We start from the raw sequence: 14,007 nt of genomic DNA on the forward strand, positions 1-14,007 counted from the left end.
AATCCACGGCCATGTTTGCTCTCTTTGTTTTTTCATCAAGTTCCTCACTTTACAAATCGGACAAAATATCAATTACAATAGGATCATTTTTCTCTACAACTCATTTTCACCCTCGCATTCTGAATTCGAGTCCTCAGAATCCCTAGCTTTTTTCTCCAAAGAGTTTTGACTCAATCCCCAATCTAAAACCCTATTTTTCTTCAACTTAACAAATCCACTTCCTAAAGTTCCCTCACCCAGGTCATCCGTTCGTACGCCGCCTCCCTATACAGCCAACTAGCCAAGTTTGACAGCCTCAGGCTCTCTCACCCCCACAATCAACGATTTGGTCATTTGTATTGATGAACGTATATTATACAGTTAAAAGTTGAAAGAGTATAAATCAATTTACTAATTAATAGGCCGTGTTGGGCCTAATTATCCCATTAATTTTTCTAAAACAAGAGGTCCAAGACTCCAAAAGAAAAGCCCACAATTAAGAAAAGGTCCAATCCACTCTCCTTCATCTTCCAAACTCAAAACTTTTCAGCCGTCGTCAAGTTTCATCAATGATTGCTACAAACCTGTAAATTCTTCCTTCTCGGTCTAGTCACCAGTTCAGGCACAATGGAGTTTTCTGTGTCAACCCCTATGTGGCTTTTACGAGAAGTAGAAGTTGGGGCTCCAAAAGCAATTCCAACAGAGCCTTAGTACCCCAAAAATGGTAATATAATTGTCTTGATTGTGCACGGTATGGTAATCACTCCAAATGCCAATAAAAGTTAATGCATTCGATCTTTTTGAAAAAGAGACATTTCCATAGCAGAAACTCATATAAATCTGAATTTCGTGCTACCTACTTGGCCGTAATGCTTCTTAAGTTGTCAAAAATAAAATTAGTCCATATTTGATACAGAATCAAATTTGATAAAAAATTTAAATAAGAGTCAACAATTAATTTTAACAATACATTTCATAACCCTCAACTTTTCAACTATATAATTTATCAATTTTTATCAAAATTTATTAAAAATCTAATTTAAATTCACAACAAATAGAGGCTTGTACAAATAAATGGCAAAATTCTTATTGATTAGTGAACCAAACAAGATAAAATCAAGGGTAGTTGGCACAAAACATCCATACCTTTTAATGTTATTGTGCAAAATGTCTCTACTTTTCATTTTTTGACATTTTTACCCCTATCTGCCACCTTTTATTGCTCAAAATATTATTTTCATTCATTTTTTACGATTTTACCATTCTATTTAAATAAAACAAAAATAAAAGAAAAGAAAAAAACAATGAACTAATTGATTTTTAATAATATTTTTAACTCATTTGTAATTTTTTGAAAATTTGGGACTTTGGTTGCAATTGTTCATAGTTTTTCTTTTCTTTTGTTCTTTTTTTATTTAAATAGAAGGGTAAAATCGTAAAAAAATTGATGAAAATGATCTTTTAAACAATGAAAGGTGGAAGGTAGGGGTGAAAAAGTCAAAAAATGAAAGGTACGGACATTTTGTACAATAGCATTGAAAGGTATGGACGTTTTGTATTAATTACCCTTTAAAATATATATTAATTTTAAAATATAAAATTATTATTATTATGCATATGATATTAAAACTAAGAATAATGTGATTGACTAATTATAATTTCCTTGAATATAATTTTCTTAAATAGTACATCCCACCTTAAATAATGTGAGGGAAAAGGGAAAAGAGGATAGAGTATCTGCGTTAAATATATTTTCTTGATTCCTAAAAACTTGGCATTTTGTTTAATTATCTCTGCTTTATGGCATATCTGCTTAAATATGTTTTCTTGATTCCGGAAAATCTGGTTTTTTTTTTTAATTTTTATTGCTTTATGGCATTTGGATCTTTTTATTGTCCATTTAACCCTTCAGATATTGAAATATTGTATTCTTTTGAAGTTTGATATATACATCAAGATAAGCAAGAAAAAGCCTTTGATGAATTCTGGTGATTTAGCATTTATACATTTCTGTGGGACACTAATTGATTAAGTTTATTAAGACATCATCTATCACTTCCAAGGTGCTTGGGAAGCTGAGTGATTGCTTTTAAATTCAAATTTATACATGTATATTTCTTATTCCGAATTCTTCTACATTTCCATTTGATTTGTGGTAAACAGGTTTTTGAATAATCAAGATCGCCTTAATTGCTTATAAAGATTTTGCCAATTTAATCTTTAATCTGGTGCTATCATCTATTTATTTAATTTTTTTATCCCCTTTGAACTTTATGTGCTTTTATAGTTTTTACTATTGTCATCAAATCAAAGTTTAAAATGTATTCTAGAAAACAACAATTAGGATTTGGAAAACGAACGAAAAAGAGAAATTGAAGAGTTGATGAAGTCTCAAGAAGTTGCTATTAATGGATTTATTGTTAACGAAACTAAAAAATGTGGATCAAGTAATTGAAACTGAAAAAAATGAAAATGTTAAAAATGAAGATGTTGAGGAATTGAGACAAAATGAAAATGATACGCTTGACAATGTTGGAAATAAAAATGAAGATGTTGAGGGATTGAGACAAAATGAAAATGATATGCCTGACAATGTTTGATGATGACAAAAATAATAATGTTGACGGTGAATTTCCAAAGGAAAATGATACTAGTGAAGATGTTGATGATGAATCTCTTAAAGAAAATGATACTAATGAAGATGTAGATGGTTTAATTCATAATAGGTCCATTCCCTTCAACATCTATGATCCAAGAACTTGGGATAATCTTGATATAAAATCTAGAGATTTCCTAGAAATAAATGGTCCTACAAGAGACCTTTCACTAGAAAATGGTCCTAAAGATAATTTATCTAGATGTTTCTCTTCAAGCCATTATACTTATTATTTATCAAATGGTGAGAGACGTGATAGGCCGTGACTGGTGTATTCAAATGATCTTTATAGAGTTTCTTTTTGTTTTTGTTGTAAGTCATTTAAAAGAGGTTTGCAAAAAAATCGGTTTATAAATGAAGGATTTAATGACTAGGTATATCTCAGTATCAGGCTTAAGGAACATGAAAGGAGTAGTGTGTATATCAACATGGCTACTTGGATTGATTTACATGCTAGACTCAAGAAAAATGAAACAATTGATGTAGAAATTCAATAACAGATTAGAAAGGAGAAACATGGCTACTTGCATATCATGATTTGTTGTATTTCACGCTTTACAAGTAATATTTTCTTTTCTTTTAAATTTCAGGGTTTGCTTATATGAAATTGCACAAAGAAGCCAGTCACTCGAATGGCTCTTTGTTGATGACTTATAAATTTTAATGAAGTTTGAGAGATGCTTTTGAGCTTTATCTATATATTTCTTACTCATGATATGTAAAAAAAAAAAAACAAAAAACAAATATTTAAATATCATATTTCTGCAATGAATTAATATTATTGAGATATTTTTTCTTAATATATTTTTTATTTACTTGAAAGGGGGCACCATTTCAAATTTCACACAAGGCATTCAAAATCGCAAGACGAACCTATTTGGCAATCCTTAGTAAAATAGAAGTGGTTAGGGCTCTTCAATATGCAACTATCACTAGACCTGAGCTTGCTTTCTAAAAGCTCTCCTGGACTAGGCCAAGATGTCATCTAGGCACAATGCACGACGAAAATGCCAAATCAAGTGACTTAACATTTTATTTAGTGGTCAACGACACTCATCAACCATTAATGCTTGCCTAAGTACGCATTATTATCTTCTTCTTTTTTAAATTTTTTTTACAATTCTTTTAAGTTAAAATTTAAAGGCTGATTTCTTCATTTAGTTTGCCCTAATTTCAAAATAGACACTAAAATCTTTGAATAAAGGAAAACTTCAAAAAATTCCTATTTATTTACTATTTAATATTCACATTTGAAACTTATCTTTTTATTAAAAACTTTAAAAAATGTATAAAGTTCCTATAAATCTGTTTTAGATATTTGGTATGTGTTTTTTTTTAATTATTAAATGATTTTTTATTAATAATAAATTAAAATAATATTAAAACAAGAAAACGCTTTTTTACGCTTTTCTACACCCATGCCTCACCTAAACTCGCTTAGCTCATAACTTGAGTTCCACGCATCACCACGCATTACCTTTTAAAACACAGATTTTTAGATACTTATTGAAAGTCTATCAAATGCACACTGCTTACATCTGATAAGTGCCCATAAGCTTCCTTTAGTTGCATTTTCTTATGCGGATTTGGCTTCTAATCCTGCTGATAGGCTCTGGTTATTGTATTTTTCTTGGTCCTAAAATATTTATGTGGAGTGCTATGAAGAAGAGCACTATATCTCGCTCATCTGCCACTACAAAAATCTTATGGCTTCAATCCCTACTTAGCAAACTTCATTTACTTTTAATCAAGTATTCAACTTTACGGCGTGATTCCATTTCTCTAGCAAGCAATCTTTTGTTTCATGCCCACACAAAACATGTTCACGATTAAAATTTTTTATTCAAGAAGGTGTAACATAACTTTATTATACTATAATTTATTTCTCATACTCATTGTCAACTATATATTCACATAATAAAATATTTTATACGTACACTCAAAACTTTTAACCACACATACTTCAAAACATACTATTCTAAACATGGTTTTAAAAAAAAAATAATAATAATAGTGAGACGCATGTGCGACGCACCTGCCATAGTGTAGTTGGCTATGTAATAGCATAGATATAAAATGTATGTGTGTGTAAGTGTAAGTGTTGACCTCCAAAAATGGCTCCAATAGATTTTCTAGCCTCGTCCCATCGAAATCTGCACATTTAGCACCCCGTCAAGAGGTAAAGGTGGCTGGATGAGAAAAATGTCCAACGACTGTTTGCACTCTGACGGTCAAGTCAACGGTCGGACGAAAATAGATATATAGAGTGTAATAGTATGGATATGGAGATTTAGCTAGAGAATGTAAAACATACCTTGATTGTGTGAGTTGAATCCATATATATAGAGAAATGTATGTGAAATGGGCCAAGCGAGTTAACGGGCCTAAGTCCAAGCCTAATATGAGGTGAGCAAAGTAATAGGCACTTCGGCAGGTGCTTTGGCTGGACTTTTTATGGCCTCGGTGACGCCTCAGCTAGACTTCCTAGAGCCTCGACTTTGGGGGCCCAACACTATGGGCCTGGCTCGGGTCCAATAAGATTGCCCAATATGGAGTGATAATTCATAGGCGTAACAATAGCCACCAAGTCCGAGTCATATTATTTATATGCGGGTCGGATTTGAAATATAAACTCTCAAGTAGCCGAGGTCTTACAGATTGCCTCAGAAAGATGGGTAGCACCAATAAGTGAGGACTTACAAACTGCCTCAGAAAATGTGTGCGAGTCAGAATAAGCGAGGACTTACGAATTGCCTTGAAAGATATACTGCATATATTTTTTTGAAATTTCGACAGCATCTCCTCTATAATATTGACTAAACCAATCCTGTAATACAACATAATATATTCACAGCACATGTACCAAATAAATTTGGGGTCCATTTGCTCCTTCAAATGCTCATAGCTATAAGTTGTAACATATCACATTCCTCAAAGATATGTGTAGAGGGTTTGTCATACATTATAGTAAATCATGTGCTCGCACAGCTCAGTGTATCAGTAATGCTATAGTGAAGCAAGTAACATCATGTTGACAATAAAATAAAAATGATGATAACACGACATACGTACTGGCTGTGATGAAAATAATGTATGACATACTAGCAGTGATATGGTATTCATGCTTGGAAGCAATAATGTGATGTGTATGCTAGCAGTAATATGCCCCCCAAGTCCGAGTCGTATTATTTATATACGGGTCGGACTTGAAATGTAAGCTACTGTGATAAAGTTGATGTAGAGACGATACTCTGAATGTAAGTAGCATAGGCGACAGGGGCGATGCGTTGGGTGCAGATGTAATGCTCTGATTGTAGTAGCAGAGGCGATGCTCTGGATGTAGTAGCGGAGGCAATGCTCTGGACACAATAGCAGAGGCGATGCTCTGAACTGAATATAAGTAGTTGTATTGATATTGAAGCATACTGATGTATATCAGCCGTTGACTTTTTAAGATCAGTTGAGTATATGGTTGCTGTTGCGGTTGTAGGCTCAACTGTCTCTACCGAAGCACTGAATCATAGGACGACGCATGGGAGATGTTGAAGCTTGTGAAGCTAAAGGTCGGGACACGTCTTTGACTGAGGTACTGAAACTTTGATGCTGCTTGAGGAAGGAACTCATTTGTCACCGATGTGCTAACCCACAGGGGACGACGCGTTGGGAAATGGCTATAGCTTTGTAAAGCTTAGAAAGGAACGCAGCCACCGAGGTGATGACCTACAAGGGACTCTGCGTCAGGTGTGTCTAAACTTTGTACAGTTCAGTGAGAAGCTCATCTGCCACCGATACGCTGACCCACAGGGGACGACGCATTGGGAAATGGTTAAAGCTTTGTAAAGCTTAGGAGGGAACGCAACCACCAAGGCGATGACCCACATGGGACTCCGCGTCAGCTACGTCTAAACTTTGTAAAGCTAAGTGAGGAGCTCATCTGAGATCAATGTGGGAGATGGCTGAAGGTCGATAAAGCTTTTGCAAAACTACAACCGAGGTGATGACCCACAAGGGACTCCGCGTCGGGAAGGTTGAAGCTTTGTCAAGCTGTGGACAGCATCTGGTGAGGCGAGGGATAGACATCCCGCGAATAAGTCTCGAACTATTGGAGGCTTAGTGACTTGCCTCGGAATGACGAGGACTTAGAGTCAAGCTCGAAAATAGTGAGAAATGAGGATAACATCTTGCAGAACTTTGAATAAACATTTGACAAATTGTCGAACTGTTGGAGTCTTATAAGTCGGCCTCGGATAGATGAGGATTTAGAGCTAAGCTCGACGATAGTGAGGTGAGGAATCAACGTCCTACGAAGCCAAGGATAAACATCGACGAAGTGTCGAACTATCGGAGTCTTATAAGCTGGCCTCGAATATACGGGGACTTAGAGCTAAGCTCAACAATAGTGAGGCGGGGAATAAGCATCCCGCGAAGCCAGCAGATAGACGAAGATTTAAAGCTAAGCTCGATGATAGTGAGGCGAGGAATCAGCGTCCCGCGAAGCTAAGGATAAACATCAATGAAGTGTCGAACTATCGGAGTCTCATAACCTGCCTCCCGGATGGACGAGGACTTAGAGCTGAACTCGACGATAATGAGGTGGGGAATACTCTTCCTGCAAAGCCAGGGATACACATCTGCCAAACTATCGAACTATTGGAGTCTCATAAGCTAGCCCCGGATGGACGAGGACTTAGAGCTGAACTCGAGGATAATGAGGTGAGGAAAAGACATCTCACGAAGCCAGGGAACAAATATCTGGCGAACTGTCGAACAATCGGAATCTTATAAGCTAGCCTCAGATAGACAAGGACTTAGAGCTAGGCTCGGCAATAGTGAGGCAGGAAATAAGCATCCCGCGAAGCCAGAGATGAACATTTGATGAACTGTCAAACTATTGGAGCCTTATAATCTGGCCTAGGATAAACAAGGACTTAGAGCTAGGCTCGACAATAGTGAGGTGGGAAATAAGCATCTCGCAAAGCCAGGGATAAACATCTAGCAAACTGTCAAACTATCAGAGTCTCATAAACTGGCCTCGAATAGACGAGGACTTAGAGCTAGGCTCGACGACAGTGAGGTGGGAGATACTCTTCCCGCGAAACCAGGGATAAACATCTACCGAACTATCAAACTATTGGAGTCTCATAAGCTGGCCATGGATGGACAAGGACTTAGAGCTGAACTCGACGATAGTGAGGCGAGGAAAAGACATCTCGGAAAGCCAGGAAACAAACATCTGGTGAATTTTCGAACTATCGGAGTCTTATAAGCTGGCCTCAGATAGACGAGGACTTAGAGCTAGGCTCGACGATAGTGAGACAGGGAATAAGCATCCCGCAAAGCCAGGGATAAACATCTGACGAACTGTCGAACTATTGGAGCATTATAAGCTGGCCTTGGATAGACGAGGACTTAAAGTTAGGCTCGACAATAGTGAGACGGGGAATAAGCATCTCGCAAAGTCAAGGATAAAAATCTGACGAACTGTCAAACTATCGAAGCCTTATAAGCTGGCCTCGGATAGACGAAGACTTAGAACTAGGCTCGACGATAGTGAGGCGGGGAATAGGCATCCCGTAAAGATAGGGATAAACATCTAGCAAACTATCAGAGTCTTATAAGTTGGCCTCGGAGATGAAAACTTAGAGCTAAGCTCGACGATAGTGAGGAGGGAAATAAGCATCCAACGAAGCCAGGGATAAACGTCTGTCGAATTGTAAAACTATCGGAGTCTTATAAGCTGGCCTTGGAGATGAGGACTAAGAGCTAAGCTCGACGATAGCGAGGTGGGGAATAAGCATCCCACGAGCCAGGGATAAACATCTGGCGAACTGTCAACCTACCGGAGTCTTATAAGCTGGCCTTGGATAGAGGAGGACTTAGAGCTAGGCTCGACGATAGTGAGGCGGGGAATAAACATTTCGCGAAACTAAGGATAAACATCTGGCGAACTGTCGAACTATTGGAGCCTTATAAGCTGGCCTTGGAGACAAGGACTTAGAGCTAAGCTCGACGATAGTGAGGTGGTGAATAAGCATCCCATAAAGCTAGGAATAAACATCTGTCGAACTGTCGAACTATCAGAGTCTTATAAGCTGGCCTTGGAGATGAGGACTTAGAGCTAAACTCGACGATAGTAAGGAGGAGAATAAGCATTCCGTTAAACCAAGGATAAACATCTAGCGAACTGTCGGGGTCTTATAAGCTGGCGTTGAATAGACGAGAACTTATAGCTAAGCTCGATGTCCCGCGAATAGGTCAGGAAATGCTCCTTTTGCAAGGGCAAACACATCTGACAATTTGCCTCGTCCTTTATTCAAGGAACAAAGACTTCAAAAAATACCTCTTTCTTTATTCAAGGAACGAGGACTCATAGAATGCTGCATTTGATAATAAGAATTCCAGGAGATATGGCTCACCTTAAATGATGCAAGGTCTTACAAGCTAACATCGAACATGCAAGGTCTTAAAGTTTGCATCGAATTATAAAGAATCATCTAAAATGATCAATATAGCCTTCAAATAAAAGATATCTGGGCAATACATTTTGCTAAATGCATGGCGCATTTTTTCGGCCATTTGCAATACATACAGGCAATAATATGGTATAGTTCATTTCTGGCAATCAAATAAAGCCCCATTACAAATGCTCTTCAACAGTGATGGCAGAAGATTAATTTCATTACCATTTAAACGGTTTAGCCACTGGGGGAAACATGTAAACTATGCTCCAAATTGAGTAATTTATAATATTGAACACATGGGCAGTCCACATGAAGCATTCAAAAATATCAGGCCCAAAAGAGAATGAGTGTTTAGGAGCAGCCCAATAAGAGAAAACCAGTACTAGCCCAAAAAAATGTATCTAATGGGCTAGGAATTAATTGGAGAGGCCCAAGTAAAATAAATTAGTGTGGCCTAACTTTATGCAAGTATTTAACCCATGTGAAATGGATAAGATGGCGGTCATGAGGCCCAAGAAAATATTAATTACTTGGCCCAACAATACATACCTGAGAGCTCCATATTATGTCTTGCAATTGTGTGAGAAAAGTCAACAAACTCAAGCCTTATTATAGTAGGAAAAAATCGGCTGAAAAGTACAACTCTTCTTTCTAAACACGCCATTGTCAACATGTTGTTTCCATCACATTAAATGCTAAACCAAAGGACAAAGGAGGAGAATAAACCGGAGAGAAATTCAATCCAATCACTGGCAAGGTTCCGGGTGTTGGAAGTGGTTGCCGACGGTGGGATTTCACCCAATTTTCTAAGGACTTCAGCTGGGGACCGCATATTTGCCCGAACAAACAATTCGAACATGATATTGGGCTCAAATATTTTGTAAATGCACCTCGAAAGTTCCTCATTCAGGGATGAATAATGCCTATAATATTTCCAGATATTTGGAGGCCATGCGAGTGAGGTCTGCTACCATTCTCACAAGAGCAGCCACATTTTTGTGCATTTGTGGATGTTTTCAAGCTTCGACCTTTTTTCTTCTTTGCTTTGATTGGAATCGAAAAATGATAACCGGACAGCTCCAAAAAAGGTTTTTCCGGTGGCCATCTTTTCTGCTTCATTACCTAATGGCTATTTTGTAAATTGTTTGCTATTGATTTTCTCCAAGAATATGATGAATAAATTCAGCAATAAAGCGGAGGGGGGGGGGAATACATCTTTTGGAACACCCCCTGATAAGAGTGTAAAATACCATATTTTTCCCTCTTAATTATTGCATTCATGTAATTATATTATGCCAAAATGTACTTATTACTCTTATGTTTTGGTTTAGGTTGCATTTTGATGAAAACAGTGAAATTTGGAAGAAACAAATGAAAAGGGACCAAAGCGAGAAGAAGTGAAAGTTCATGGGTCAAGTTGCAAATAATTCATAGATGAGATTGGCGATGGAATGATGATTTGAGAAATTTAGGAGTCCATTGGTGCAACTAGAAGTCAAAAGAAGTTAAATATGCCTATAATATTTTCACAAATCAAATTCCAACCGGATATAAGGATTTTTCAGATTTTGAGCCGAAGATTGAGATCAATGTTTGACCTAGTAAACATCCGAATTTGGAAAGAGCTATTTCTATCAAGATTGTAGTACTTTGAGTTAGCTTTCCAATGAAACTCGAATCACCTCAATCGGACATCGGGGAAGAAAGTTATGACCAAAAAAGTAAAAGCAGTCGCACAGAAAAATCTGGCCGAAAATTTACTTTCCTTATTCGGTTCAACCTCTTGTGGAAACGCGTTTTGCACACGGTTTTAATCCCAAAAACATCCCAGAACGCCTCCATTCAGCCTCATACACTTTTCTCTCATCCTTGGCACAAGAAACTCCATGAAGAACTAAAATTTTTGGTGAAACCACAAAGGAACTCATTGGGTTTGGAGATTTCACGTCATAATTTCATGTAATTCGAACTTTCTTTGCTTAATAATTTTTAGATTTGGATTTTTTCGTTATGAATTAGTATTGAAATTTGTTTAACTTTTAATAAATTTCTCATGGATTCAGTCATGCTTTTTTCATTGTTAAATTAAACTATTTGCTGAGTTTCAATTTAAATTACTTATTGTTGAGATTATTTTAACTTTTATCAAAACCTTTATAGATGTAGCCATGCTCTTTCTATCGAATGATTGAAATAATTGTTGAATTTTAATCTTAATATCACTTTATTGACAAATTGATTACTGCCTTATGCCTGACGTATATGGTCGATTTTTGATCTTGTTCCAATAAAAATGTACGAATGTGTTATAGAAAATCTAGATTCTAGAAATATAATTGGAATAAAATTGGACTTCATTGTTAAATATTCCAATTAGAGAGTTGGGAGGAAAACCTCTAATTGAGTAAAAATACATGAATTATTGATGTTGATTGATCCAATCTAATGGGGGAACTCCGACACTTCACTAATTTTGCATATTGATAATTAATTTTTATTTCAAGTGACAAATCATTCCCACATTTAATTACGAAAATCCTAGTTTGTTTGATCCTTCGAGAAATTTTTCATCTCCCAGTGGATACGACATCCTAAAGTTGTACTACAATCACCGCATTATTCTTTGGGCGTAATCAAATTTTGGCACCGTTGTCGGGGAGACGGTACAAGTAATCAAGGGATCAACCGAAAAAGAGTGACATCGTTCCTTTCCCTTCATTTTTATTTGATTTAATTTTTTTTAGTGTTATTTTTATTTTGTTTTCACACTTTTTTTTTTGTGTTTGATGAGCAGGGATCGATGCGATCAAGGGAGTTCTACCGGAGCACCTTATCCAATGTTTGAATCTCGATATAACCCTTACTTTGCTACTGCATCAATTGCCACGAACACCTCAACACATAACACTGTGTCTGATCGTGAACACGGCGATGCACCTTATAGGACTTTGCATGATTATTTGCACCCCACACGCACATCCACACCATCATGCATAATGTTTCCGCCTAATATGCCACGTATGGAATTAAAATCGAGAATGATTCAACTTCTTCCCACTTTTCATGGACTTGACAATGAAAATCTATACGTGCATATCAGGGAATTTGAGGAGGTAGTTGTGACCTTCCAAAATCAACATGGTACAGCGGATGCAATCAGGTTAAAATTTTTCCCGTTTTCACTTAAATAGAGAGCAAAAACCTGGCTATATTCGTTGAGACCACGTTCAATTGGTACATGGGCTGAAATGACATAAGAATTTTTAATAAATACTTTCCCCACCATAAGACTAGCGCCCTAAGAAGCAAATCTCATCTTTTACCCCAAAAGGATAGTGAGACCCTATATCAGGCCTGGGAGAGATTTAATGACCTACAAGCCCTTTGTCCTCACCATGGTTATGAGAGCTGGCGTATAGTTAGTTACTTTTATGAGGGATTAACACCTAGGGAGCGTCAATTCGTAGAGATGATGTGTAACAATGATTTCCTGCAAAAGATCCAGATGAGGCCATAGAGTATCCAGATGATCTTGCTGAGAAAGCTCATACTTGGACTGAGCCTAGCCCTACTGATAGTATCAATAGGTCACGACCTACAGGAAACCCCACTAGTACAGGTATCTATCAACTTAGGGAAGAAGATAGTTTTAAGGCCAAAGTGGAAACCCTCACTAAGGAACTTGAGACCTTGCATGCTAAAGGCCCTAAATCTGCACAACCTGTTTCCTGTATTGAGTCTTCAGAGCCTTGTTTTGTGTGTGGATGGAGTGATCACCTATCACAAGATTGTGCTACTTATGCTAAGATGAGGGGACTTTGTGAGGAACATTGTAATGCCTTAAGCATATATCAAAAGCCCTATACTCCCTATTCCGATATCGGGATGGCCAAAATATCTTTTCCAATTCGAGATAAAGTCGGATATTTGATTGAATTTACTTTCCACCATGTCAATATATCAAAATCATCCGATCGAGGCAATATAGGCTCATCCAAAAAAGTATCAAGCTCAATTTTTACACTACCAGGAGCTTCAACATTAGAAACAAATTTATAAAAATCCGCCATGCGATTTGATTTATTATTAGCACTTGACGTCTCGGTTTGACAAGAAGAAGTAGAAGACTAAGCTAACGACCCACTTAAATCATTCTTTTTCTAATAATCGTGCACCAACTTGATATATTTTGTCAATCTCACTTGCAGCATTGTGATTAAAAATACGAGGATAATAAAACTTAACTAACATCATCTTATACCTCGGATCCAACACTGCTGCTAAAGCCAAAACTCCATGAATATCGCTCCAATACTTATTAAACTTTTCCATCATACTGGTTGCCATCATTTGAACTTCCACATAAGGAGATTCAAGCCACTCATACAGCGACAGTTTGATATCACAAACATTTGCAAAGAAGAGATTAGCAGTTGGATACTTTGTTCCTGAAAACAATTCAGTAACCTCAAAAAAAACCATTAACTTCTCACATATTTCTTTTGCTAAATCCCAATCACCATCACTAGGGAAACATTTATATGGTGACTCCTTCTGTTTCAAGCGCGAAAAAACGTCCTTATAAATCAAAGCACTACTAAGCATCAAATACGTCGAATTCCACCTTGTTTACAATCAAGCACCAATTTTTTCTCACAATCAGTTTTCAACTGACGTGCAAAGAGCTCAAATTTTTCAAATCTCTTTGGCGTGGCTGTCCAATAAGCAACACTATCACGAATTTTCTCAACACTACCACTAATAATGTCCAACCCATTCTTCACAATAAGATTTAATCTATGTGCACAACACCTCATATGAAAAAATTCACCATTCAGTACAAGAGAACAAGTACAAAGTTGACTTAACACAATACTGATCATTGCATCATTTGTGGTGCAATTATCTACC

The sequence above is a fragment of the Olea europaea genome, unplaced genomic scaffold (genome assembly GCF_002742605.1).
Source record: "Olea europaea var. sylvestris unplaced genomic scaffold, O_europaea_v1 scaffold942, whole genome shotgun sequence".
NCBI classification, from domain to species: domain Eukaryota; kingdom Viridiplantae; phylum Streptophyta; class Magnoliopsida; order Lamiales; family Oleaceae; genus Olea; species Olea europaea.